Source organism: Equus asinus, chromosome 12 (assembly GCF_041296235.1).
Source record: "Equus asinus isolate D_3611 breed Donkey chromosome 12, EquAss-T2T_v2, whole genome shotgun sequence".
Classification (NCBI taxonomy): domain Eukaryota; kingdom Metazoa; phylum Chordata; class Mammalia; order Perissodactyla; family Equidae; genus Equus; species Equus asinus.
Genome location: NC_091801.1, coordinates 28087330 through 28113613, shown reverse-complemented (window position 1 = coordinate 28113613; position 26284 = coordinate 28087330). Strand labels below are relative to the sequence as shown.

The following is a 26284-nucleotide window of genomic DNA, read 5'->3' as shown; positions in this document are numbered from 1 at the left end:
TTTTTTTCTCTTTGCTCCTCAGACTTGATCGTTTCAAATGACCTGATTTCAAGTTTTCCAATTATTTCTTCTACCTATTTGAGTCTGCTGTTGAATCTCATTAGTGAATTTTTCAGTTCAGTTATTATATTTTTTCAGCTCCAGAATTTCTGTTTGGTTCTTTTTTATGTCTTCTATTTCTTTATTGATATTCTCAATTTGTTCATATATCATTTTTCTGATTTCCTTTAGTTTTTTATTCATGTTTTCTTTTAGCTCTTTGAGAATATTTAAGACAGTTGTTTTAAAGTCTTTATCTAGTAAGTCCAATACCAAGGTTTCTTCATGGAGGATTTCTGAAGATTTATTTTGTTCCTTTGAATAAGCCATGTTTTTCTGTTTCTTTGTATGCTTTGTGATTTTTGTTAAAAACTTGACATTTGAAAAAAGCACCTTCCCCAGTCTTTGCAGACTGGATCCATGCAGGAGCCACTAATCAGAGACCTTTACTAATCAGCCCAGTGTGAAGGCTTGATGTCTTCTCAGGCCTTTTCTGAGTATGTATTTTCCCTGTGTTTTCTGGTTCTCCTGTATCCATGACTGCTTTTAAATGTCTTAATTTCCCTGGAAGTCTCACCCCTGCTTCTTCTCAGTTCCTTAGCTGTTCTATTGTATTTCTCAATAGGTATTATCTTGCTGCAGGTGTCTACAGGTCTGCAGTCCCCTTGCATTTTTCTTGAGCCATGACCACTGCCTCCTTGGCTTCCACTAGCCTCAAATCTGAGCTGTGCTGCTTTTAGCCATCTGTGATCCAAGTTAGGTGACACAAAGACCTATCCCTCAGGCTTCCCCAGACAGGGTAGAACATTGCAAATTTTGTCTGCTCCACTCTCTGGTTTGTGGAAAGGACCTGGGGACCAGGCCACTGCTTTCCCAAAGTGTGCTGCATGGTGCTGGGGAGAGAGTGGGACAAGGTGAATGAAAATGCTGCAAAATTTCCTACCATTTTTAATGTGGCTCTTTCTTGATTGGGAATTCATTTGGTTGCTCTGATGTTTGACTGACTTCCATAGCTCCTATAAAGTTATTTTAGCCATTCTCCGTTGTTTATTTAATGTTTTACTTGGGGAGCAAGAGCCTGGAACTTGCTAGTTGGCCATCTTGCGAACATCACTCACTGTATAATTTTAATAAAGAAGAAAGAAAGAAACAGAAAAGAATAATATCTCCTACTTAACCCTAATATATGAGCACAGAGGGCATTACATGAGGAGAGAGGACTGGCTGAGAGGAGTGAATGGCCTGGAATGTTCAATTTCAAGTGTTTGGTAATCACCATGAAGTGACTATGTAGAGGAGCAGAAGTGGCTGTGCCAGAAGCTAAATATGGAGTAAATTACTTCACAAATACATTCATGAAGGTCCTTTGTGAGTCTGGAGGATATAAATTCAATCAGGAGGACTGGCACAAGTGTGCGTATTAATCAGGCATAATTGGAGCTCAGGGCTGGGTACTTGTCCCATTCCATCTATAGCAGAGAGTCTCAACATTTGGCCCTAAGACCAGTAGCATCAGCAAATTCTTGTTCCTACCCATCTTTTGGTTGTCCATACTGTGATGGCTGTGTGTTGCTGTGATACTGAAAGTTATACAACCAGTATTTCAAATGCCAGTAGGGTCATGCATGGTGGACATGTTTCAGCAGAGCTTCCAAACTAAGACAGATGAAGAAGAAAGAAATGGCCACCCACTTCCAAAAAAGCCATGAAAACCCCATGACTAGCAGAGGAGTATTGTCTGATATAGTGCCAGAAGGTTAGAGGATGGTACAAAAAGATCAGGCAGGGTTCCTCTCTCCTGTACACGATGTCACTCGAGTTGGAATTGACTCAATAGCACTAAAAAAGCCTCTGTTCTACTATATCAGAAACTCTGGGGGAAGGTCTCAGCACTTTGTGTTTTAACCAGCCCTCCAGGGGATTCCGACGCACACTCAAGTTTGATCTCACCAAATTTGCAGCCATATTCCTAGGCTTCTCTCTCCAATCCCAACTCCCTGTAATCACCCAAAATACCCGCCTCTACACCCGTGCCTTCCAGAATTTTTAAGTGCAGTCCCACATAGCAAAGCGATGTTTTGGCCAATGACGGTCTGCATATGTGATGATGGTCCCATAAGATTAGCACCATATAGCCTAGGTGTGTAGTAGGCCATACCATCTAGGTTTGTGTAAGTACACTCCGTGATGTTCACACAAGGACAAAATCACCTAATGATGCATTTCTCAGACCGTATCCCCATCGTTAAGTGACACATGACTGTATTTTTAATAAAGCAACCAATGATCTGATGGTCCAAGATGTGTACGGATCTAGGTGCAGACATATGGACAACCTGTGGGCTTTTCCTAAAGTTACCCCCTTCTAGATGAGAAGGCTACACCAAAAAATGAAATTTTTTGCATCTGAAGGACTAAAGATGTGTGACCTCTATTCTTGTGTGCAAATCACGTACTTGAAACCTGCAGCTGATTTTTCTGGGCCCTTTGCTAATGATGATAGTGTTCCTGGATTACTTCATGCCATTTCTGGGTCCTTCAGCCATAGGCTTGGAATCAAAGGATCGCAAGATCAGCTGTTTTGAGCTTAATAGCAACCTACAGAAGGAGCATGGGTCTGTGGAGCTGCTCCAGGCATGTGTAGTTAGCTCTGTTTTTATGAACTCTGGAAAGTTCTTAGACATTATAGGGACTCTACTGTATACATGACCTGGGTCTAAACTCAGACAGCTGCTGTTAGTACTTGATAATGTTTTCATCAATATATAAAACCATGAAGAAAACTCAGAGGCAATAAAGATAAACAGTATATTTAAGAAAACTCCATAAGCAGAAACCTAAATTCACTAAACAAATTATTTGTGGGGTATATACGTTTCCAAAGAATCATTTGCTTTACAAAATGACTAACTATAAGATTCTTTGAAGTAGAGAAATTTCTTGCAATATTATGCAACAATTAAAGGAAATAATCTTTATGTGAGTTAGATATACACATAGCAACACCTACGGATCTTAAAAACATGGTGCTGGGTGAAAGAAGAAAGTAAAATATTTTTAACACAATGCCATTTAGTAAAGAAATACACGTAAACAGGACAAATGCAAGAATGAATGCCAGTGACTTAGAATGTTACACATACATTTACCTTGTGATCCAGAAATCCCATTTATAGTTACTTATTCTAGAGAAAGGAAACTTACATTCATACAAAATCCCGTATTTGAATATTTATGGCAGCTATATTCATAATCACTAAAAACTGGAATCAATCCAGATGTCCTTCAAAGGATAAATGTTTAAACAAACTGTGGTATATATTTATACGATGGAGTACTACTCAGCAATAGAAAAAAAAAGAATGATTGATACATGCAACAACTTAGATGGATCTCAAGGGCATTATGCTGAGCGAAAAAACTAATCTCGAACTGTTAAACACTATATGATTCCATTTATATGGCATTCTCAAAATGTCAAAAGTACATGATGGAGAACAGATCAGTGTTGCCAGGGTTAGGTTGATGTTGGGTATAACTATAAGTGGGTAGCACAAGGGAGTTTATTTAGGATGCCCTGAACCCTGATTGTGGTGATAGTTGATGAATCTACACAAGAAATAAAATGTTATAGAACTATACACCAAAAAAAAGAAAAACAGAATGCTTGTAAAAACTGGTAAAAGTCAAAATAAGATCTGTAGCAATGTCAATGTCAATATCCTGGTTTGATAATTGTACTATGGTTATGTAAGATGTTACCATAGGAGAGCTGGGGAAAGGTCACACAGGAGCTCTTAGTACTATTTTTTAAACTTCTATGTGAGTCTAAGATTATTTCTAGGGGCCAGCCCAGTGGCGCAGCAGTTAAGTGCGCATGTTCTGCTTCTGCAGCCCGGGGTTCACCAATTGGGGTACCAGGTGCAGATGTGGTACTGCTTGGCAGGCCATGCTGTGGTAGGCATCCCACATATAAAGTAGAGGAAGATGGGCACAGATGTTAGCTCAGGGCCAGTCTTCCTCAGCAAAAAAAAAAAAAAAAAAGAGAAGGATTGGCAGCAGATGTTAGCTCAGGGCTAATCTTCCTCAAAAAAAAATTCTAAAATTATTTCTAAGTGAAAAGTTTTTTAAGAACAAATGCCAATTATAATAATACATATTAAATACATTTTAATTATTGCCCAAGGGAAGAAGGGTACGAGGACTAGAGAGAGAGAGGGAGAAAAATATTCCAGAGTATATGAAAATACTTGATTTATAATTTTTGGAGGGTATGCTACAGTTCTCTGTTACTAGATTATAAACACCATGAAGTCAAGAACAGGTTATTAGTCATTTCTGGATCTCTCAGTGACTACCATAGTGGTGTGTTTATATTAGGTTCACAATGAACACTCATTCTATTATTAAACAAATGAGCTAATGAGCGTATTTATTTCATTGCTGAACTCCATCAAGCAAACAATCTCAAATTTCAAGTGTTTTTTGGTGGAAATGTTGACATTTTGTGAATACATTCTTTAACCATTATGCTTTGTATTTAGGTCTGAAACATTTGTGTGTGATGCAGTTATATCATACCAATCCCTTCCCAACAGTGGATGCGACTGCTATCGATATCTTCAGGAATTCAGTGGGAAATAACAGATGAGGAGCCAATGTGTTCCCATCACTGAGAAGGGGCTGAGTGTCTCCTACACCAAGATTTGCCTTTTGACAGAAAAGAAATTACAGCTCCTAGAAATGTCAGCCTGGAGGTTTCTGAAACCCAAGCTGGACTCATGAATTAGAGTGCCTCGTTAGTCAAATCACAGTTTTTGTTTCACTAGTTTTTATACTTTCTTCATGTTCCTCTTTCACCCTAAGAGGGCCTGCATGTGATGGATGTTAGCTCAGGGCCAGTCTTCCTCAACAAAAACAGGAGGATTGGCAGTAGTTAGCTCAGGGCTAATCTTCCTCAAAAAAAAAAAAGAGGGCCTGCATGTGATTTAATATTCCTTTATGATGTCTTATGAATCAAGATCACGTTTCTCAGCTAGTAATCTCAGTCCTTAAAAGTGTAATGAAGGCTGCTCAGAAATGCACCAGGCTGTATTTTCTTACTCTTCATTGCCAGTTTATGCTGGAAAAGAATGAAAGTATCTAGGAAGAGTATATCATATTAAATATCAATGTGGAAAAAAAGACAGAAGCTAGTGAAAGGGACAGATGGAAGAAGGGTGGATGAGAGGAAGAATTTGTATGTGGTAGGAGGGTCAATGGTAAAATAAATGGGTATTTTAATAAATAGGTAGATACGAAAGCAGTGACTCTGAAAAGTTCACATGATGTGAAACATCCGTGAAATACCTTGGATGAAGGTTTTCTAAAGGAAACCTTAGAATCTAGCTGTTCTCAGCTCTGAATGCTGTGATCCTTCTGAGAACAGGATAAGTAGTTTTCTCACTCTCAACAGAAAAGGCAGGGTGTTTTCGTCACTGTGTTGTAAGAAACTCAACATGTGATGTTTGATTACCCTGCTGCCATATTCAATATGAAGTGTCTTCCTTTCGTGATGAACAGCACGTCTCTCGTATTGTCTCTTGCCTGAGCAGCCTGGAAACAAAAACTGATTACAGGAATAGGCTGGTTTGGCATGCCCTGTATGACAAAGTTAATTGAGCAATAAGTAAAAAATATAAGAATTTTGTCAGGCATCATGAAAATGGAAAGCCACATGGATTTGAGAGAGATCTGCTCTTAAAAATAAAAAAGGATCTGTTTTTAAAAATGCTAATTGTTCTCCCAAATTTTGTTTTAAAATTTGCATTTTTAATTTGAACAACTGTCGCTTACATAGTCCCCCCTCCCACACAATCCTTGATGAGAAAAATAGAGCTCTAGATTCACTTACTTAGCCTGGGGCCACCAGAAAGCACAGCCTGAGACCAGAGCTAGTGGGCATGTGGTTTCTTTTGGGAGGCAGTCCCAGGGCAGGAGTGCCGATACAAGAAAGGAGGGTCTGCCAGCTCAGGATGCTTTGTCAAGCTGGTCACCACTGTAGGCAACAGAAGCTGGACATACCTGGGGGGGAGGCGGGGAGCTCTTATCCAGTGACTCCTCTGGTTGAGTGGCCCCAAGGGCGAGTAGTCCTGGGGCAAAAATCAGGAGAAAAGGCTACAGCTCCAGCAAGGTGCTGTCATCTCATTATCCCTGTGCAAAGCCGATGAACTCAGCACCGGCTAGAGTAAGGTTGGACTGGAGGCCGGGAGGCAGGGCACAGTACAGTGACAGGAGTCAAGTAGAATCACTCTTCAACACTTAAAGTCTGGGCTCCTTAACCAGGTCAAGCCCTAGAGTTTGATTTTAACTGTTTTGGATTTATATAGACAATTAAAAAAACAAGCTCAAGAAAAATCATGTTTGTTTGTGATAAAGTTAATCAAGGAATAAATTGAATCTATGCAGCTGTTGACAAGCAGATTGCTTTATGTTAGGACCCATGATAGGAATCGCAGCCTTGCCTTTAGAAACTCACACTTTAAAGGCTGCTTTGAATCACAGAAGATATCAGATTCAACTCTATATTAAGGAAATTGGTTAGTTCTGACCCAAATTACATTTTAACATAAGAAGACTAAGTGATGATTTAGCCATGGGTAGCTGACATTTCCCTGGACTGGAAACCTGAAGTTGTTTGGTAGCTTAGGATACTGTGGAAGTGGTTCTGGCTGTGCCTAGATAGCATGGATTTTGAAGGCCAACAGAAATGGCGTCTATGATCTGTTCAACTGCTCGCTAGCTATGTGGCCTTTCTAAAGGACCTAAGCCTCTTATGGCAAGAATTCCTCATGGAACAAAGGAGATAAATAACGCCACCTTCTTAAAGCATCTGAGAAGACTGACTAAGAAAACATTTATAAAGCATTTTACCTAGTGCCTGTGTGTTTTAGGCAGAAAGTTAATTCCCTTTGCCTGATCATGTGGATTCATTTCAGAATGCTGAATAGCAGAAGGAAAGCTTGAAACTGTTCACGTGCACTGCCATGCCTCTCTCAGGCTAGTTCCATGTACTGCCCCTCAGCTGCCATTCAAAAGCAAGTTGAAAGTTCAAGTCTGGGTGGCAATGGCACCTCTTTTTTTAAATATGAGCAAGTTTAATTTTAATTCTGGGCTATGATAAAACAACAGAAGGATGTAGGCAGTCTTTTGTTATTTATGCAGCATGCTGAAAATTATGTGATAGACAGTAAAGAAAAGCTGCCCTATAAATTTCAATTAAATCTTACACTAGTTTTAATATTTAACACATCCTCATGAATCACATTTCCATAAACCACAAGCGAAGTTCGGGAAAAGCCTATAAAAATCTATGATTTTTACTATAAGAATGATTCCTATAAGAATGTTAGATTTTTAGTAGTATTAATTTTTGTCAACTAAAGCCATCCTCTAAATAAAGCATGAAATCAGTTGGATTTTCCTCTACAATGTAAAACACAAAATCAAGTCTCATTGACCGCTGATGTTGCTGAATTGAGCCGAAAGCACAACATCCAACTTTAGTTCATAAATTACCAGAACAGCTCAAATCATATCCTGAAAGAATGAGTGTACATGCCCATTCTCTCTTGATTTATTTGTGATTTTAAAGAAAATTGGTCAGGAGGCGCTAAGTTGGTAATAAAATATGATATAGCACAAGAAGAAGATCTGTGTAGCAGAATGCTCAAAGATGAGAATCAAAAATGGTTTATAATCCTTTACATTCAATTGCATATGTAACTGTTAGTTGCCAGCCAAGAGAGAAGTATTTTCAGCTGAGCCTGTGTGGTGTATCGTGTGTGTGTGGTGATGATGTTGGTTCTTGACATACCCAATATGTGTGTGTGTAAATATATGTGTATATATATTTACACACACAAATATGTGTATATATATGAGTTTACCTTCATAATTCAGCTTTAAGTTTAGATTAATGAACCTACATTTAGACTAATGAGTTGGATAGTCACAAAGAGGGAAAAAATATGTACCACAGAAAAACCACCTTGGGGGACTTATAATCTAGTGAGAGTCAAGACCAAATAGCACATGAAGCCATTAGAGCAAATATCTATGGCATTGGCTATTGCTCATCCAATGGCAAATGTCACTAATTGATACCCAGGGCTCAAGGGCCCACTCAGAAGGCTTCTCAACACAATTATCTCCAGTGAATCAGAGTTAGCATGCAAAACAAAACCTATTTTTCATTCCTAAATTAGGGATCATTGAATTTCAAGACTTTTGGGGCTGAGTGAGTTCAATAGAACCTCAGGGAGTAAGAATCACTGTGGTAGGATGGTGGTTAGGGAAATCTTGAGATAAGCCTAGGGGAATTTCACTTGGATTTAGTTAGGCACTTTGTGCAGGGTGGACTAATGTAAGTAGTCACCAAGGGAGGAAGGAACAGGGGCATGCAGGACCCGGGGAGAGCAGTCCGCATAGGTCATACATGCATTGCCATGCAATGAGATAATCGGTGAAGCTGGACCTGATGCAAGACAATCTGGAGAACTCAGCAGAGGGATAAAGACACAATAGGAAAATTGGGAGCCATTTTTGGGTTATTTAACATGGCGCTGATGTGATGTCAGTGGTATTTTTGGAGGATTTCTGTCCAGAGGAAGAAAGTGCATCATTGGGGGTCCTGCAGTGAACCTGTTATGTAACTAAGAGGAGGATTTGAGTGTAAGTGGCTTATTTGAAGGCAATCCCATGAAGCACTGGTAGGGGGTAGGGAAGTGGGACAGGAAGGTAGGGAAGGCAGTTAAAAGAGTGTGTCTTAATGGGCAGGTCACCACTGGAGGCTGCTGGGACTCAAGCCCAGCAAGGATTCTTTGAGGTAATAGAAAACACACTTCAGAATTACATCACCTGAGGCAGCTGGGGTATTTATCCAACCATTCCCCCTTGTCATTGGCAGAGGACTGGCCCAGGACATTAACTCCTCAGCCCTTCCAGGCTGCCCTGCATACGGGTTGAGAAAAGACCCTCAGCATGTACCAGAGCATGGGGGACAAGAGGCCATCGGCATCAGCAAGATGTCAGCATCTCAGCTCACCCTTGCCTGGATTCTCTGTTCCCTCTCATCCCTTTCCAGTTAAGGGGCAGCCTAGCCATTTCTGGCTAGTTTACAAGAAACAACTTTCTGAAGATAACTATGCCATTTTCACCAACATCTCCACTGAGAAAAGGTGACCAAAATTGAATCCAGGTTTAGACATCATGGAAACCTTATCATCACATTAATTTCAAACCCATACTATTCAACATTCTTCTAGGAGTTTGAAATAAGCCTTGTGCCCTCTTAGGTAGACAAACCTGCTGCCTCCTTAGGTAGTCTTCTTTCTCTGCTCCAGGCCTTGGAAGAGGAGAGATCCTCCTGAAAATTCACATTTCCCCAAGAGAAGCTGGATTCCCTGGCCCTGGGGTCACCTGATGTATTTAGGCATGATGCCTTTTGAAGTGAAGCCTTCTCATGTCTGGTGAGGAGGCATACCAAGCTTATCAAGGTTGGCACAGTGTCACTATAAGTAAGGGTGATCTCATCTTGTCTTGTGCCTTTAAATGCTGCAATGCACCCCAAATCTTCTTTAGGCTGGACCTGAATTCCAGACTCATATCCAATGGCCTACTCAAGATCTCCATTTGAAGATTAAAGAACTGTGTCTAAGACTCATCATCATCTGCTAATCTGCTCATCTCAGTAAATGACAACTCCATTTTTGCAGTAGCTCAGGGCAAATGTCTTGGAATCAACATTGCCTCCTCCTTCTCTCACACCCACATCTGATCTGGCAGCAAATACCATTAGCCCTAACTTCCAAATAAATACCAGAATCTGCCTAGTTCTCCACTACTGCTATCCGGGTCCAAACAACCATCATCTCTGGACAAGGGTGTTGCAATAACCTCCCAGATTCTACACTTGCTTCCCTTCATTCTAGTCTTAGCACAGCTGCTAGAGGGTCCCCTTGAAATATTGGCTAGCATGTCCCTCACCTGCTCAAACTCTCAAATCTCTTCCTCTCTCGCTGCGTATGGAGACTCCCAGGCTCTTCATGATCAGACCGTCCCATTTCCTCTCTGGTCTTAGCTCCTACTGCTCCCCCCTTGCTCATATCCCTCTACCTGATCCTCTGGGAAGGGACTAGGCATACACCCACCTCAGCACCTCGTACCTCTTGTCGTTTCTGCCTGGAATGTTCTTCCTCAGACTGTAAGTAAAGAGAGCTTACTTCTCCCTCCTTTAGATTTTGACCCAGATTTCATCTCTCCAGTGAATTTCCCTGGGTGTATATGTAAATTGACAAGCACCTGGACACTCCTTATCCCCCCTCTTGGCTTATTTTTTCCTTGGCACTTAGCATGAGCTTATGTATTTATCTTCTACTTGTTTATCTTGCTTATTGCTTGTCTTCCTCCATGAGAATGTAAGTACATATTTCGTTCACTACTATATTCCCAGAGTTGAGAGGAATTCCTATCTTCAAATAAGTGCTCAATAAATACTTGTTGATTGAGTGAATGAGGAAATGAATTCGTTATTTTAGGAGAAGGGGACTTTCCTTTTAGAAACACTGAACTTTTTGTTCAGTGTGCATATGAGAGGCACACTGCATGCACGCTCATGGGTTTGAGAGCACTTTTGTGCTTCTGGGGAGAGGTGGCATACCCAGGGCTCTGTGACAGTGGAGAGCTAGGTGGTGTCAGCAGGCAGGCGGCTCTGTGGTGCAGTGTGACAATTCACTCTGTCCTCTCAGGGTGAGGGGGAGTCCAGCCTGTCTCTTACAGCTGCGACCCCTAAGGCTTGTGTCAAATGTAAAGTCATCCAAATTCATTTCTCCCTCTTAACACACATTTTTTTCCCTTTGAATGATTAATGGGAAATAGAGTCTAATTTTAAAATATTAGCCACTAGGAAAATGTTCCACCATATAAATATAGGCCAGAATTTTAAGTCATTTTTACCATTATTCAGCATTAATGGAGCCAGCAGAAATCTGACATTCTGAGCTTAAAACAAGGGACTATGGTTGTCATTATTGACTAACATATCCAATAGGGAGCTTCTTAAGATGGCAAACCATACAGTTTTCTTACTTATCAGTACCTACTGTTGAGAAGATACATATATATATAATGTGATTGCATGTATATATATAGTGTAAAGCTTTGTTTGTAGCCAGGCAATAGAAGAAAATACTGCTTCTTGGAATCTCTGTTTATTGGTGTTGTTTCTTTAAAGGTCTTCTGCACAGATTTTACTCTGCATTTTTCAGAGAGTAATAATAGCAGTTGTTAACAGCTATAGATATACCAGTAGTTAACATTTGGTCAAATATTTAAGGAGTGAAGTATTTATTGTAAATATGGACTATCTGAAACATGAGTCATACACATCTCATTTCCCCAAAACTAATGTAAAGATTCTCTCAATCTCATTAAATTTCAGATTAAACACATACTAGCTTTCTAACACTTGAAAGACCGAATATTTGGAATTTTCCTCTCAAGTTTACTTCTTTTTCCATATTATGTTTAGGTCTGAAGTTGGTAATGCACAAGGCTGTGACTTTAGCCCAGGGTGCTTTTTGCACTTGGAAGATATTGATGAAAAGGAGCTGAGAATTTAAATGCAATTTAAATCTTCATAAAATCATCGACTTGATTTTGTGTCCGCATGTGTGGAGCGGGTGGGTTATGTATGGTGTCTGTGTGTGCAGCATGGTGGGGAGTTATGTACGCAGATGTGTCTGTGTGCACATCTTCAATAATGTTAAAAAAATTACGAAATCAAGATACTGTTAGATTGAGGTTGTGTTGATAAATTTGGTGCAGAATTCCTAGTGACCTTTCGTGATATAAGGAAAACTATTCTTCCATCAGCTTGCTTTCCAAGACAGTAAATAATAAGAATAGCCCTATCAGAAAATGAATCAGTCATACAGTAAGGATGGCAAATGTCATCTAAATGTGTTTACCTCAGACGAGGAGTGGGGACACACTGACATTTCGGAGTGGACTTTTATTGGGAACATCTCCCATGAGCACTAATGAGAGCTGTGTATTCAAGCCACTGCTCTCTCATGCTCAGGGCGTATTTCATCCTTGATGGCAAAGCTTTGAAACTTTTTTCCCCTCTTAAATGATACTTTTTGGTAATTACACTAAATTTTTAACTCTAAATATAGCTTTTTATGAATCCTCCCTGCCATCTGTGTGAATATCTAAAAAGAACTGAGGCTTTTCATCACTATAAACCCCCTTGGTCACCAATGCCCTCTTCAGAGATGTTTTTCTTTCATCAACACAGCAAAGCAGAATCCTAAGACAAAAAACATTACTGAGTCCCCTCTCTCTCCACATGGACCAATCTGGATTCCTTTGATACTCAGGAAGTCTAGAAATAGTCTTGTTTCTTAGAAGACTGGTAAGACTGCAAAGACTGTCCCTCTGCAAGATCAGGCAAAGGCCAAATCCAGCGTGATGGAAACGTTCCCAAAATAAAATGCCTAAAGAAAATGAGAAAAACTGAAGACTAAAACTACATTCAGTTATTAGGGTAAAAAAGATGAGCATTATACAAGAACCCACCAATGTCTTTGGCATGCAACAACATTCCTATCATGAGCCAGGCAGTGTGCAAGACACATCCTCCCATTTGATCCTCACAGCAGCCTGGGAGGGTGATACAGTTATCTCCACCTTCAAGAGGGAAACTTGACTCAGAAGCTAAGTGGCAATAAGAATCAGAGGGGAGAAAAGACTTTCCAGTGAGATAATAATAACACAGATGCCGAGAAGACAAGACTGCTTGACCTTTGACTTCAAGTATACAAAGCATCATTTTCCAGGGTCAGGCCATCAACCATCCTCCTCTCCCCTGGTATCAGAGTAGACACCTGATTATAATGCAATGTGAAGGAGCTGGATTAGACTAGGAGGGTAGCTCACAACCATGAACTTCTTGGCTCTGTCTACCCAGTAGATTGCTGCCAAGAACCATTCGGAAGCTAACTTGTGGTGTCATATAGACCACACTATCCTCTTCTTGGTGACTGGAGCACCCAACTCTGCATCTCTGACAAGCAGTCTAAGTAAGTTCCCAGACTTCACTGGTGGGTTGAACAGAACACAGTGGAAGCATTTGACAGATCTAGCGAGTAAATGTCCAAAGGCAGTCACAACAAGGGTCCATAATGTAATGGCATACAACAGAGGCTAATGTTGCCATCATATCTGTCTATGGCCAAGAGTGGAATCAGTGCCTCTCAAGTTTCTTCGGTCTCTAATTATGATCCCAAGTGATCTTACACCACCGTCCATGGTCAGTGGTCCTCTTTGTCTCCTGGAGTGCAGTTCCAGACTTGAGGCCTCACATCTAGCCCGTCGTCAGTTCTCACCAAAGGTATAGTAATTCTTTACAGAAGATGTCTCACTTTTAAATCCTCTTCCTTTTTGGAAACTCAGGTAAAGCCTAAAAGTGCTTGACATAGAAAGTAACTCCAAAGCTCTTAGCCTGGCAGCTATTTAAAAAACAAACAAATAAAAAACACGTCCATGGAAGAGTAAACTTACCAAGTTTACTTCTGTTTCAGGAATACAAAAACTTTTCACTGGAACACAAGCCCTCTCATGTCATTCTAAACTTCCAAGAAAAGGAACTGATGGATCTATTCCTCTATATTTATTTCTTGAATCCTTACGCAGTCTACTAGATAAAAACCATAGTGAAAGCCTAGTCTAGCGTCTTTGAACAATCCAACATCATTCTCCATTTGTTAGAACTGGGTGACAAATATTACCAGTCTTCCTTTGTTTTGGCATTCGTGGTTTGTCTCTAGAAAGGTGATATTACCAGGTAGTAGACAGTTATTTTGGGCTTTTCTGTGAACATGGACAAGATTTCTTATCCTGGGAAGAAAATTATTATGAAACCAGATCTCCCTGAAATCGGACCTCTTGCCATCTGCTCTGCAGAAGCGCAGTGTGGAATTGCATGATGCTGGTCAAATGTTGAACAAAAGCTGAAGACCTGAGGACTTCTCTCGGGGGTTTGCGTTACAACTGGAAGGCAGGTGTCAACACAGCCTGCATGGGAGGTAGCAGTGCCAGAGGGGAAAGAACAGGACATTGAAATACAAATTTGTGTTTTCATTACCCAAGCATCTGGGGCAAATTTTCTTTCTGTGTTATGAGGAATAAATGGGAAAGTGTGTGACACATAGTACGTATTTATTCTCATATTCATTGCTTCTCTTCTATTTCAACCTTCCCTTCCGGCAGCAGATGAAGAATAAATTTAAAAAAATAATATGACCAAAATGTGGTAAACTATTACATATTCACAAGATGGAAAAAAGCCAATTGTGATTGCAAAGCCTCTTTATTCTAACTGTTTTTCAGATCACAAACTTGAGAAAAGCCCAAGCTGACATTTCCTCATGACTAAGCTATGGACATAAGACTCCCAATGTCCATCACTGCTGATTTAGAGAAAGTAGAAAACTATCCTGATATCGCATAATATTCATAATATTCATAATAGTGCTAGTGTTAAATATAGTAAATTGTTGTGTGCTTCCAACTGGAAGCAAAAGTTCATACGATGTAGGCTATTTATTAATCTCACAAAATAACTAATTATGAACAAATATAATTTGAGATTTTTTTCTCCCAATTCAATTCAACACACATTTGGTGAATCTTTACATTAACAAAAAATAGTGTTAAACAGTGTAGCTTCGATGATGAATGGGCACATTCAAGTCTTGGAGGACCTGCAGTGGAAGCCAAGATCTAAGCAAATAATTCCAACACAGTGAGATACCCACAATATCAGAGGTATGCACAAAGCCAGGAGCAGGGAATGATTCTTGGTTGGGGGTCATCAAGGAAGGTGTTCTGAGGTGAGACATGTAAGCAGAGTTTTAAACTACAGATATAAGTTTCCTTAGTGGAGAAAAGAGGGAAGGCCATTCTAAGAAAAGGTAACATGAATGTGCAAAATACATTTCTGGCCAAGGGAACTACGCACGCAAAGACACGTATTATCAGAATACAGGGCATTTTTTCCCATCTTTATGCCTTTGCATATGTAGTTCCCTTGGCTTGAAATTTTTTAATGTTCTGAATTTTGAAAATTCTGAAATCTTTTGCCCATTCATGTTACATACACACACACACACACACACACACAATGTGTGTATGTATGTAGATATATATGTATGTGTGTATGTATACAAGACACACATGTTGTCTTGGGTAAGTTTAGAAGTTTTAAGTAGTTAGATAAAATTATTCTAAGGACTTGAACTTTTTGGTCAACTTTCTTCAGTCAAGAAAGCGGTCCTGATGTTGAGTGATTTATAGGCACTCAATGTGCAGCAGCAGCTCTGCTAACACCCTTTACCTTCCTCACTGCCATTGGCCCATGCCTTAATACAATAGTGAGAAAACAAAATCACTGTTTATTTCTGTTCCAGAATCAAATTTTCAAACGTTATTCATCGAATGAATGAATGAAAGGAACACAAAGGGAAATAAGTAAACCAATTTTACATAAAAAGTTTAAACTGTGGCAAAGCCCCAAGGGAACATTGACCTATGATAAACTTGATCCAAGACAATTATAGCAGAGGAAAGCCTTGGCTTCACAGTGAGGGAAAATATGACATAAATCTGTATTATTTTTAGAAGTAATCAACTTTCCCAGTGCTGTGAAGAGAAATTGAAGCACTGTCAGACAGGGACCAGAGTGGTCAGGGAGTTTGGAATGTCCTGGAAAGGATGGCTGAGGACACTAGGACTTTCAATAGGGAGGAGGAGAAATGGAAATCTCTGGGGACTCTGAGTTGTCCTCTAATATTTGAAAGCTTGTGTAGAAAAGATGGATTGAATTTGTTCCATATGGCCCTGACGAAATGGACCAGAAGCGAAGGATAGGTGCTGCGGGAGGACCAATTTCCGAAACTTTCTCCTTCTCAGAGCTGGCCTGCACTCAAGGACAGGATTTTGAGAACTCATCAATATCCGTAAGGAATGAGCATATCATATGCCCCAAGGAACAAGAAAGCAGAGTGTTAATTAGATCAAAGACTTGTGTTGCTTCACTTTCTTTGTGGTATCCACACCTTTTTGTCTTTGTCTCCCCATGGGATAATTTGGGTTCTTTTTTGTGATGTTAGAGAACAAGTACAAGTTTTTCAGAATGAAAGATGATGGCCATTCAGAGAAAGCACATTTCACACCCAATAAGAAAGGGCGCTGGCTTCTAGGGGGGCCAAGCTGGTTCTCATTCTCATACTTTTCCAAACACATTTGGAATATTAACACATCACACTTGATATTATCACAGTGGTGATTATTTGTAAGGAAATTTTCTTCAAGCAGAGGGTAATTTTATTGCTTTATTTTGTTTTCTTTTTGCAAAGACCAACAGAAATATATGGATGGATGCTTGGGTAAATGAATGGAGAGATGATAGAGAGAGAGAGAGAGAGAGAGATACATAGATAGTATCCATAGACTTTGAGTTCCCTGAGATAGGGTGACCCTCACATTTCCTTGAGTCTCAAGATGACTTGGGTCCCAGGAAGCTGAAAAGAAAATCCAGAGTTTAGGATATCGTTGTTGCTCCTCATTTTACTCCTGAAAAAATTAAAATAACTTAATGCTAATGACACCTAACTTTTATTGACTGCATAGTAGGTAATTTACGTACCTCATTTAATCTTGTTTTAAACGATTTCCTTTTTTTTTTTTTTTTTACAGAAAGGAAATGTAAGACTTAGAAAATATAAGTAATCCCCCAGAGTCTTGGAACTGACAGAGCCAAGATTGTAGTTCTACTCTGTCTCCAGAACTAAAATTCTTGACTTCTACATCTCGGGGCTGGCCCGGTGGCACAGCGGTTAAGTGCGAACGTTCCGCTTCAGTGGCCTGGGTTCGCTGGTTCGGATCCTGGGTGCGGACATGGCACCACTTGGCAAGCCATGCTGTGGCAGGCGTCCCACATATAAAGTAGAGGAAAATGGGCACGGATGTTAGCTCAGGGCCAGGCTTTCTCAGCAAAAAGAGGAGGATTGGCAGCAGTTAACTCAGGGCTAATCTTCCTCAAAAAAAAAAACCAAAACAAAAACACAAAAAACTTCTACATCTATCGTCTCAGAAAAAAAAACATGCAGAAGACAGGAGAAATGTAGTGAATTCAGTTGTTTTTTACATATGGTGAATTCTAGAATAATTAGAACTGGACAGATATAATGAAAGACTGTGAAACTTGACATCAGAATGTCTAGGATCTTGGTCCAGCTGCCATTTTTCAGCCATGTAACCTCAGACCACTGATCCCTAAATCTCTCCGGGCCACAGCGCTCCATGACTCTAGGCTATAGTATTATGTATAATATATGAGGTGGGGATTTGTCAAGGATTTGGTTACTTAGGTCCCTATAAGCAGCCAAATTTGAGATTCAGGGTCTTAAAAATTAACGTATTAAAGTTGAAATTCACCTATGGGCAAATAACAAAATAATAAATACAAGTGGCCAATGGATATTTACAAATGTTAAACCTCAATAATAATGAATCACTGGTTGCAACAGATGTTGTATTTCACCCATAAAATTGACAAGATTTTTCTTTTAATAATAGTACATAAGGGTTTAGGAAAATAGGGATACTTATATAGTGTCCTTTGGCACAGCCTTTCTAGAGAGCAATTTTACAATATATATATCAAAAGCTTTAAAATATTAAAGCTATTTTAGCATTTAACCTTTAGCTATGTGAAAATTCACCATAGCACTGTTTATGAACTTCAAAAATAATAAATCAATAATCTATAATTTCATTCAGAGATTACCATGTTAATACTTTGTTGTTAAAGTTTCTAATGTTTATATATATATTTAAAATTATCAGTGGGACGCTGTCCGTATGCTGTTTTAACCTGCCTTTTGCCTTAACAATATACAATGAATCAATGCACTATAATTTGTCTAATACTCTATTGTTGGACATTTGGAGTTTAAACATTTTCTATGTTAAAAATAACATTATGCAGTATATCGTTTTAGCTAATTTTTCGGGACTTGTTTGTGCACTTTCTTTGCCTATTATTTTAAAAGAGCAAAAATATGACCAGGACACCAGTCTGACACTCCACACACACTGCCCCTGGCCCCTGCTTTCTAGTGGCTGGGCTTTCAGGCTAGCAGATGGAGCCTTATTGGTGACTATTTTCCCATTTCAATTTTCATAACCTGGACTCATCAAGGAGTTGCTGAGTTGTATAGAAGTCTAGGGATTAATCCCATTGCCTCTGTGCTTTGCTCTAAGAGCCCTCATTGAGTCCCTCTAGGGGCATCCAGTGGCCACTTTCTCTGGGTCTGCATGGGCAGTTCCTTCCTAAACAAAGATTCAGGCATTTTAAAACTCTCTGTCTGGAATGAAATTCTGACCCATGCTACAACGTGGAGGAACCTTGAGGACAGTACACTAAGTGAAAAAAGCCAGTCACAGAAAGACAAATACTGTATAATTCCATTTATATGAGGTAGCTAGAACAGTCAAATTCACAGAGATGGAAAATGGAAGGATGGTTGCCAGGGGCTAGGGGAGAGAGGAATCGGTACAGAGTTTCAGTTTTGCAAGATGAAAAGAGTTCGGGAGATGGATGATGGTAATGGTTCCACAGCAATGTAAATGTACCTAACAATACTGAACAGTATACTTAACATGAGCAAGATGGTAAATTTTTTGTTATATGTATTTTACTGCAATTTAAAAAATTTTTTAAAAAACCAACCTCCCCATCCAGGACCTGGAAATTGCTTTTCTTGCCACCTTTGATTTATAGGTTTGAACTCTGTATGTCCATTATTGGAAGACTTGATTTTGTCTTATTATGTGAAACTGCAGGAAGCCAGACACTGTGAGCTCCAGGTGCTACAAAAACAAATGTTTCATGGCACCAGGAGAGTTCAAGTCCCTGTGTGCCACAGACCTAGGAGAACCGTTTGTAGCTTTTTAACCTATGGCAGCAGGGCTGAGGGTGTTCACAATCTCCTCTCCAGGTGAAAACTAGAAATGAAGTAGCTAAGGGAGGCATCTGTGGGAACTCTATTGTCTTTGCTAATGCCATGGGGGTCCTGGATTTAAAACTTGTGTGATAATCGCGAGGAAGGTGAGCATTAATTCATTAATTTGTTCACTCAATGTGCAAAGGCTGTCAGCACTCTCTTCATGATAGACCCAGATCTGATGCCTTCTCACCACCGATACCGCTGACAGCTTAATCAAAGACACCACCTTCTCTAACCGTTATATGTTGCAACAGTCTTACTGCCAGCATCACTACTTCCCCTCTTGCTACACTGCCCTCTATTTTCCACACAATAACTAATTTTGTTTAAACACAAGCCAAATTTATCACTCTTCTGCTCAAAACTCTCCAGTGACGTCCCATCTCTCTTAGAAAAAATACAAAATTGCAAATATTGCATGTGTTCGATACACGCTCATTCAATGAAAAAAATGACATGAATTAATTGAGTACCTATTAATTGTCAGAAACTGAGCTAGACATGGGGGTGCAAAGACAAATGGCATTCTTTTCTCTTGAGAGTTTATATTCTGGGATGTGAGATGAACTCACAAATAAATAAATACAAAAATGATGTTATTTTTCCCTGCTCAAAGTCTGAATAAAGATAGTTTGGGCATAAATAATGGCATGGCCAGTTCTGCCTGAGTGGGAAAAGAGGGGAGGGGGAGGTAATACTTTAGTCTCATAAAGTAGTAGAAATTCCAGGGTGATAAAGGGTGTGGAGAGGCCTTCAGGCAAGAGAATCACAGGAACAAAGGTATTGAGGTGTGAATTCATAGCTAAGGATCAGCAAATGTTTAAATATGGCAAGGACATAGGGCATAGGACCAGGGATAGAGGCCAAAGGTTAGGTTGTAAAGGGTAAACTAAAAGCTTTAAATATCTGTATCTGCATTGTTTGGGTTTATTCTTTATCTTCTAGGCAGTGGGGAGTCAATGAGGTTTTTAAGACGGGAGATATTGGATTGAATTCATACATCTAGAAGCAATGGAAAGAGTTCATTAGAGAGTTCAAAGTTAATTAATAGTAAGAACTAATATTTATTGAATTCCTACTATTTACCAGGCTCTGTGCTAAGTCCTTCACTTTTATTTCATTTAATTCCCAGGTCAACCTGTGGGATTGGTACTGTTATTTTCCCTCTTTGGTGAAGGAAGTGCTAAGGAAGAAAGCCATTAAGCCTAAAGTCAAACTATAGTAGTTACAGAACCAAAACAGAAACTTATAGAATCAGACTTTAGAAAAGAGAGGGAAAAAATACATTAAGGAGATAAAAGTTCCAGAACATAGTCTTTTATCAAATATAAGTGGACAGGAGGAGTAGGAGCCTCACATGCTCCCTAGGGGGAGGGATGACTTGGAGGACTGGGTGGATGGCAGTGAGGACTACCCATACAAGAGATGGGACAAATTTGGAAGGAAAACTAAGGTGGCATTTTGAATATGTTTGTTTTCATGTGCCTGTGGGAAATCTGGAAAGCATAGGGGCATACAGATAAGCAGATGGACGGACAGGTTTATATCTCAGGTAAGGGTTGGAGTGGGAGAGGCAGATTTGGAAATCACCAAACGGGGGAGGAGAGGTCATAGGATTAACAAGATCAAACATTGATAGAAGAGTATTACTGGTCAAATTTGTGTCCCCCTAAAAGATGTTGAAGTCCTAATGCCTTGTACCTGTGAATGTGACCTTATTTGGAAACAGAATAGGATCTTTGCCAATGATCAACTTAAGATGAGATCATTAGGATGGGTCCTAATCCAATATGACTTTAGGTTTATAAAAAGGAGAAATTTATACACAGACATGCACATATGGAGAACATCATGTGAAGATGAAAGCAGAGATTGGGTTATGCATCCCCAATCCAAGAAATGTCAAGGATTGCCAGCAAACCACCAGAAGCTAGGAGAGATAACAGAATATCTTTCACAGCCTTCAGAGGAAGCAACCCTGCCAACACCTTGATCTTGGACATCTAGCCTCCAGAACTGGGAGACAATAAATTTCTGCTGTTTAAGCTACAACTTTGTAGTACTTTGTTAAAGCAGCCCTAGGGAACTAATACAAAAAGGTAGAAAGGTAACTGCATGGAAGAGTGAGTGATTATTGGTGATGATTGAATGGATACTGTCAGTTCAAAAACAAGTTTGACAATCAAAGAAGCAGGAAAGGCTTTTCAGAGAAAATAAGGAGCTCAAGAAAAGGCACAGAAGTGTAACAAAGGAAACAGCAGTTTGCATTGGGCCGATCACAAGCTGCAGCTGTAGAGTCGTAAGAGAACACAGAAATCTGTTCACGAAAGTCCCTGTAAACTATACTACGGCAAATATCTTATAGTTGATATATAGCAATCAAAGGCCCAAGGGAATTAATAAATCTGTTTTATATTTTAAAATCTACTGTTCTGTAGGTATAGTGTCAGTGACAGCATAGTTACTGAATCTACCAAAATTATCCCATTAAAACAGGCAAATCAAAACTCAAGAATTATGATAATACCTGCAATAAAACTTAGTCCTGAAATATGCCCATAATTACCTAGAGACAAATTAGTGACAGTTTATAAGAGCCATGTGATGTCAGCGACTATGCAAGAAGAGACAGAGGGAAGGCCTTGAGACAGGAGAACCTTCAAATCCCCAACAGACACTCAATGGAAAGTGCAGTGTGCCAATCTTAGAGGAGCAAGAGAGAACAGAAGTGTATTCTCAATGATACAATGCAAGGGTGAGTCCAAGGGGACTGTAACGCAATAAGGTTGAAGCTTTTGGAGCAATCTCATTATTGACAGATTAAAGACTCTGCCAAGACGTCCAAATTGAGCAGGATAGGGACAACCGAAAGAAATGAAAGAGAAGGTCAAAATTAAAGGGAAAGGGAACAAAGGCAGCTGATCTCAGAAAGTTAACAGGTGATATTAATTTTATCACTTCGTGAGAACAACAGGAATGAGCACTGGAGCTGTAAAACCAGTAAAGCTGTCCTTGCCCACTTACCCCTCCTAAAAGTACACAAAAACTAGATTATCTAATTTTTAAAACTTAGCAATAAGAAAAATATCAAAATTATTGTAAGGAAAAGAGAATAAGAAAAATAATGACATTCCTACCGACAATGAAAGCATATCAGGAAAACACATGTAGAAAACAGATTAAAACCATAAGAAAATATTTCAAAAATGAGCTAAAAGAAATTAAGAGAATTGTAAACCTATGAAAGAGCAACATAAATCAGAATTAGAAAAAATCAGAAAAAAGTGAGTAGAAAACTATTTGATGAGAAAGATGATATAACTCAATATGGAATTCTAATTTTTTTTAAAAGATCAGCCCAGAAATGAAAGCTCAATTAGAAGGGTGTGATCCTATTCAAAATCCATAGTTAGAAGAGGAATAAAAGATGGAAAGGAAGAAAAAATTTTAAATCAAAAAGTGATTTGAAATTAAAAGATTCAGAGAAGCTGATAGAAACAGAGGATAAAGAAGAGACAACATAAACAAATAGGAGTCCTCAAAGAAAAAACCAAAGCAACGATTAGAAAAAAACACTAACTACTCTAATTCAAGAAGACTTGAAACTCTAGATTCAAACTTGAAACAACATAATGAAGAGATGTACTACATTCACGAGAAACTCAATACAAAACAGCCAATATCAAGATACATTCTAATAAAAGCATAGATCTTTAAAAGAAAGTAAAATATTCTTTGGATATCCACACAAAAAGATCTAGTAGTTTCTAAGAGAAAGAGTATCAGATTTTTGTCAGACTTTTCCATGACAGTACTTTTTGCTAGTAAGCAATGAAGTAACAGATTTAATATGCTCAAATAAATAAATCGCAGATCTTAGATCTTGCATGGAATATGCATGGATTTTATAGCCATCCAACCTGACCCTCCAGTGAAAAGTTTGCCCAAGCTTTTCTGCGTTTGCTTTTCCTTGCTGTGTCACTACTATTCTTCCCTCTTGGTGTCTGAGAATCTTTGCATTGGGTAGGTGCAGTTCTAGAAATGGGCACCAATTCTGATTAAAATTGAAACAGTTTTTTTCTTCTGATTTCTTTTTTTCGATTATTTTATTGAGATCATAATAGTTTATAACATTGTGTGATTTCAGGTGTACATCATTATTTATCAATTTCTGTATAGACTTCATCGTGCTCACCACCATTAGTCTAATTTTTGTCTGTCACCATACATATGTGCCCCTTTTACCCACCCCTAGCCCTCTTCCACTCTGGTAACCACTAATCTATTCTCTTCATCCATGTAGTTGTCTATCTTCCACACATGAGTGAAATCATGCAGTATTTGTCTTTCTCTGTCTGGATTAGTTCACTTAACATCACACCCTCAAGGACCATCCATGTTGTTGCAAATGGGAGAATTTTGTCTTTTTTTTATGGCTGAGTACTATTCCATTGTGGGTATATATATATATATACCATATCTTCTTTATCCATTCATCTGTAGGAGGGCACTTGAGTTGCTTCCACGTCTTGGCTATTGTGAATAATGCTGCAGTGAACATAGGGGTGCATAAATCTCTTTGGATTGCTGATTTCAGTTACTTTGGATAAATACCCAGTAGTAGGATAGCTGGGTAGTATGGTATTGCTATTTTTAATATTTTGATATATCTCCATACTGTCTTCCATAGTGGCTGTACCAGTTTGCATTCCCACCAGCAGTGTATGAGGGTTCCTTTTTTTCTCCACATCATCTCCAACATTTGTTATTTTTTTTCTTGGTAATTATAGCCATTCTGAGGGGGTGTAAGGTGATATCTCACTGTAGGTTTGATTTTCAGTTCCCTAATAATTAGTGATGTGGAACAGCTTTTCATGTGTCTGTTAGCCATCTGTATATCTTCTTTGGAAAAATATGTTCATATCCTCTGCCCATCTTTTGATTGAGTTGTTTCTTTTTTTGTTGTTGAATTGTATGAGTTCTTTATGTATTTTGGAAATTAACCCCTTGTCTGATATATGATTTGCAAATATTTTCTCCCAGTTGGAGGGTTGTCTTTTCATTTAGTTCATGCTTTCCTTTGCCTTGAAGAAGCTTTTTAGTGTGATATACTCCCATTTGTTAATTTTTTCTTTTGTTTCCCTTGCCTGAGTAGACATGGTATTTGAAAATATTATGCTAAGACTGATGTAAAACAGTGTACTGCCTATATTTTCTTCTAGGAGTTTTATGGTTTCAGGTGTTACATTCAAGTCGTCCACCGATTTTGAATTAATTTTTGTGTGTGGTGCAAGATAATGATCTACTTTCATTCTTTTGCATGTGGCTGTCCAGTTTTCCTAACACCATTTATTGAAGAGACTTTTGATTCTCCAGTGCATGTTCTTGGCTCCTTTTGTCAAAGATTAACTGTCCACAGATATGTGGTTTCATTTCTCTGCTTTTAATTCTGATCCATTGATCTGTTTGTACATTTTTGTGCCAGTACCATGCTGTTTTGATTTCTATAGCTTTATAGTATACTTTGAATTTAGGTAATGTGATGCCTCCAGCTTTGTTCTTTTTTCTCAGGATTGTTTTGGCTATTTGAAGTCTTTTCTTGTTCCATATAAATTTCAGGATTCTTTGTTCCATTTCCATGAAGAATGTCATTGAGATTCTGATTGGGATTGCGTTGAATCTGTAAATTGCTTTAGGCAGTATGGACATTTTAACTATGTTTATTCTTTCAACCTGTGAGCACGGAATATCTTTCCATTTCTTTATGTCTTCTTCAATTTCTTTCAATAATGTCTAATAGTTTTCAGTGTATAGTCTTTTGCCTCTTTGGTTAAGTTCATTCATAGATATTTTATTTATTTATTTATTTATTTATTTATTTGGTGAGGAAGATTAGCCCTGAGCTAACATCTGTGCCCATCTTCCTCTATTTTTGGTATGTGGGATGCTACCACAGCATGGCTTGATGAGCTGTGTATAGGTCTGCACCTGGAATCTGAACCTGCAAATCCCAGGCCACTGAAGCAGAGCATACAAACTCAGCCACTAAGCCACTAGGCCGGCCCTATTTTGTTCTTTTTGTTGTGATTATAAACAGGGTTATATTCTTGACTTCTTTTTCTGCTAGTCACTGTTTGTATATAGAAATGCAACTGATTTTTGTAAGTTGATTTTGCACCTTGCAACTTTGATGTAGTTGTTGATTATTTCTAATAGTTTTCTGCTGGATTCTTTGGAGTTTCCTATATATAGAATCATGTCATCTGCAAACAACAAGAGTTTCACTTCTTGCTTTCCAATTTGGGTTGATTTTGTTTCTTTTTCTTGCCTAATTGCTCTGGCCGAAACCTCCAGTACTAAGTCGAATAGGAGTGCCAAGAGTGGGCATACTTGTCTCCTTCCTGTTCTCAGAGGGATGGCTTTCAGTTCTTCACTGTTAAGTATGATGTTTGCTGTGGGTTTGTCATATATGGCCTTTATTATGTTGAGGTACTTTCCTTCTATACCCATTTTATTGAGAGTTTTTATCATAAATGGATGTTGGATCTTGTCAAATGCTTTCTCTGCATCTATTGAGATGATCATGTGGTTTTTATTCCTCATTTTGTTAATGTGGTGCATCACATTGATTGATTTGCAGATGTTGAACCATCCCTGCATCCCTGGAATAAATCCCATTTCATCGTGGTGTATGATCCTTTCAATATATTGCTGTATTCAGTTTACCTGTATTTTGTTGAGGAGTTTTGCATCTATGTTCATCAACAATATTGGCCTGTGATTTTCCTTCTTTGTGTCATTCTTTCCTGGTTTTGGTTTCAAGGTAATGTTGGCCTCTAGAATGAGTTAGGGATAGTTTGAGGAGGATAGGTATTAAATCTTCTTTGAATGTTTGTAAAAATTCTCCAGAGAAGCCATCTGGTCCTGGACTTTTGTTCTTTGGGGGATTTTGATTACTGTTTCAATCTCTTTACTTGTGATTGGTCCATTCAGATTCTCTATTTCTTCTTGGTTCAGTTTTCAGAGGTTGTAAAAATCTAAGAATTTATCTGTGCCTTTTAGGTTATTCAATTGTGGGCATATAGTTTTTCGTAGTATTCTCTTATAATTCTTTGTATTTCTGTGGTATC

General features: G+C 38.8%; 1 protein-coding gene across 3 annotated transcripts in view; it reads left to right on the top strand.

The window, feature by feature from the left end:
• Positions 1-26284, top strand: part of XKR4 (XK related 4) — a 417152-nt gene that overhangs the window by 218278 nt on the left and 172590 nt on the right. The window lies entirely within an intron of this gene.